The 3,833-nt window shown below is 47.3% G+C and overlaps 1 protein-coding gene across 9 annotated transcripts in view; it reads left to right on the forward strand.

Moving 5' to 3' along the window:
* The first annotated feature begins 523 nt into the window (after positions 1-523).
* Sytl2 (synaptotagmin like 2) overlaps positions 524-3,833 on the forward strand; it is a 107,156-nt gene continuing 103,846 nt past the window's right edge. For 5 of the 9 annotated variants that reach the window (XM_021166379.2, XM_029479599.1, XM_029479598.1 and 2 more), the window contains exon 1: positions 524-963. The gene's annotated coding sequence lies outside the window, so the exon portion shown is untranslated. The remainder of the gene's footprint in view (positions 964-3,833) is intronic. The other 4 variants (XM_021166381.2, XM_021166383.2, XM_029479601.1 and 1 more) reach the window with 3 other exon arrangements.

Here is a 3,833-nt window from a genome sequence, read left to right on the forward strand (position 1 = left end):
AAATGCAAATAAAGAAAATATCTAATAAAAAAGGAAAAAAGAGAATATGATAAAAATGAAAGGTATTGCAGGGTTTGAAGTGGGGGCGGTCTCCGGGAGAAGTTGGGGTACAAAAGGGAAAGAAGAATGTGATGTAAGTCTATTTACTCAAAATATGTTTTTAAATGTTAACAAATTCAGATAAATTGAAATTATGTATCTTTTCTCGTCATAATGCAATAAAACTTAAATTAGAAAGAAAGAAAGAAAGAAAGAAAGAAAGAAAGAAAGAAAGAAAGAAACAAACTGATAGCCGGGGGTTAGAACATTTTGCCAGGCACCTTTTCTCCCCGCAAGGTGGTGACCGTCCCTACTTTTCAGATGGAAGGTATCCTCGACCCTCTTGCATAGGGACTTTAGAAAAAAAAAAAAGTGCCGTTTCCGTTCTTTTGGATAAAAACTCGATTGCTTCACTGACAAGTAGAGAAGGAGGCCTGGAAGGGAGAGAAGCGAAGCGCAGGGACCAGAGCACAGGAGGCGGCCCCGCAGGCGAGGGCGGGCGGGGCAAGCCCTGTGCTCCCTGGAAGGTCCCGCGCTGCCCTCCCCTCCGCCCGCCCCGAACAGCGGCGACACCTGGGTGGCGCAGCCGGCTGCTTGCGCTGAGCGGCTGAGAGAGGTTGGCAGCCCGGAGGAGGTAGAGCGGGCAGCTGGGGCTGCGGCGGAGACTCGGCGCGCGCTCTGGGTGTGACTTTTCTGTCTACTGGCGGTGTCGCTGGGACTGCTTTCTGGTCCTGCTCTGGGTCTTGGAGTAGCTGGAGAAGTTGGTGTAGAGAGAGATTTTTTTGTTGTCCTTGCTATCCTGACTGCTACAACGTGAACCACCGGGGTCGGCAACCAACAAGCTTCATCCCTCAGTTTCTCCTTTAGCTAAGAGTTCCTTCTGCTGCCCTCGCCGCTGCGTGTCCGCGAAGCTAGGGACACCAGGTAGGCAGCTGCGACGGAATTGGGGGGTGGTACTTTGAAGGCTTGACCCCAGACCTGGGGCTGGAGGCTGGCGGGACCGGGCTGCGGAGCAATCGCCCCGCAGAGTGCTCAGGTGAGGAACAGCAGGGGTGCAGCGAAGGAACCCAGCTAAGGCCCCCTCACGAACTCTAGTTTGAAAATTAACACATTTGTTTCGGGACAGTTTCCTCTACACCCAACCAGACCTCTTTTCCTAGCGAGCTAAGGCACATGGGTGGGATTTGCCAGCGTCAAACTGCAAAACCGCGTGTTTCAGGGTGTAAGACCCATCTAGCAGCCGTAGGAAGTGCGGTAGGAAGTGGGGTAGGAAGTGGGTCTCTGCGCTCACAGTGCCTCCTCCCCTTTCCTTTTCCCCTTTCCTCCCTTTATAAGTCTTCTTTGGCTATGAGGGGCTCCATTTCCTGCATCGTTGAAAAGTTCTCATTTTTACCAAGGGCTGGTATGTGACCAGCAGCTCCCAGGACGTGGGCTCTGGGTTGAGAGGGAGCCTAGACACATGCTTTGAATCACAGCTTTCTGACCCTACAGTCTAATAGCAGTGTGCAGAGGAAGCCTGGGGGTAGGTGGGGGGTGGGGTGGGTGGGGGCAGTTCAGACACACAACTGGAAGGTCAGCGGGGGTCCAAATTGCTGTCCAGCTTTCTCTCTTCCTGACAACCCTTTCTGGCTAGAATGCTGGCCCTGCTGTCTGCAGGATGGAGAAGCCAGGACAAAGCAAGCTAGCTGAAAGTGGCTGAGGTCTTCAATCAGTTACTGGAGCTTTCTAGCACCCGGCCCTCAAACAACTTCTTTCATCTCTGCCCTTCATCATTCTTGGAGTGGCATACATTTGAAATCAGACTCTTGGACTCACTAAAAGTGTCCAGGAAGGAGAAGTCTCTTGGTTCAGTGAGGGAGGAGGGGCGATGCTGATCTCTCTTTTACAGACATTTATTACGGACCAGATGCTGTTCTCTATATAATGTGTTCCTAAATTCTCACAAAGCCTCACAAGGTTGGTACACTATACTTCTTTTTATAATTGAGATGCCGAGGCTCAGAAAGATTGGTCCTCCTATTCTAACATACCTAGTTTCTAATTCTAAAACCTTTCTATTTTGTGCTCTTTGGTAAAGACAAGCCAGGGCAGGTAAAAAGCAAGCAAGCAAGCAAGCAAGCAAGCAAACAAGCAAACATATTGAGCTCGCATTAAGTGCCAGGCACTGTTAAAGCATCTCAGAGGTCCTATTGGCATGTATGGTCAGGAATGTCCATCATTCTGGGGAAACCAGTGACTGACATTGCCTCTCTCTCAGCATCTCTGCTCCAGAAAGCCTGCCTGATCCACTCAGCTGTTACTGCTTGGGCGGGGCAGGAGTTCTGTTTGCTTTATGCTAGAAATGGTTTGGGGTCTAATGAAAGATTGATTGTCTGAATCTGATCCGTTAGACCTGACCGTTGGCTTGTGAATGATCGCTCTGTCCCTCCAGAGGTTCGTTCCAGGCTTTACTCAATAAACATTTGTGGAATGAATGAATGAATGAATTAGCACCTTGTGCACAGTGATCTGCTGCCCGAAGGACAGTGAAGCAGTGGGAGGTGGGGGTAGCCTGGGCCCCTAAACTCCAAGCCAGCAGTAGCTACCCTGAGCCAATTTCTTTTCCCATCTGTAAGTTAGTTGGAGATGATGACGATAGATTTTTGTCACTCTGACAAAACGCCTAGGACAGTCAGCTAGTGAAGAGGGTTTGTTTGGCTTGTGGTTTCAGCCCGTGTTCACTGCCCTCTGTTGCTTCTAGGCCTGTGGCAAGGCAGGGATAGTGGAGTGTATGGCAGAGGAGAAGGCTTTGGGACCTCAGTTTCTTCTCCATGAGAATGCCTTCAAGGTATTAAGTTCCAACTACCATAGTCTATTTTCTTTTTAAAATAAAGGTTAAAAGAAGATTTCTTACTTTACTTTTTTTAAAGATTCATTTATTTATCATTTATTTAATTTATTTAATGAGTATACTGTAGCTGTCTTCAGACACACCAGAAGAGGGCATCAGATCCCAGTACAGACCATATGGTTGCTGGGCATCGCACTCAGGACAGCTGGAAAAGCAGTCAGTGCTCTTAACCACTGAGCCATCTCTCCAGCCCCCTCTTACTTTTAAGTTATTTTATGGGTGGGTATTTTGCTGGAAGAGGAGCACTCTTAATGTGCTCTCTCTCTCTCTCTCTCTCCCCCTCTCTCTCCCCTCTTGTAATTAATTTAATGTATGTGAGTGTTTTGCATGTACCATATGGGTACCTGGTGCCCTTGGAATTCAGAAGAGGGCGTCACATCTCCTGGAACTGGAGTTGCAGATGGTTGTGTACTGACATATAGGTTTTGGGACTCTAATCTGGGTCCTGTAGAAGAGCAGTCAGTGCCCCTAAGCTCCTCTGATCACTTGTATTGACAGAGCTGTATTTATAGTCCCTTTGTCTTTCTTCCTAAAAGTTCCAATATACCCCAGTGGTATCACCAAACACTTGGTACCATCTTCAGGGGAGATTTCAACTATATTACTGCTTCCCTTGTCAGTCAGTCATGAGAACCGAGTGTTACACATTAGTTATTATCTATTACTTGAGTTGTATACAAGTGTGCACAGTATTACATGTTTAAATGTAGAAAGTTCAAAAGCTTTGCCAAACTTAAAGACGTGGTGGGATCCAACTTTTGACTCAATAGGACTTAGTTATAATATAAATATTTTATGCAAGTTGAGCCCAAATTCTATTTTTTCTCTCTTCTCTTCTCTTCTCTTCTCTTCTCTTCTCTTCTCTTCTCTTCTCTTCTCTTCCTCTTCCTCTTCCTCTTCCTCT

The sequence above is a fragment of the Mus caroli genome, chromosome 7 (assembly GCF_900094665.2).
Source record: "Mus caroli chromosome 7, CAROLI_EIJ_v1.1, whole genome shotgun sequence".
In the NCBI taxonomy this organism is placed as follows: domain Eukaryota; kingdom Metazoa; phylum Chordata; class Mammalia; order Rodentia; family Muridae; genus Mus; species Mus caroli.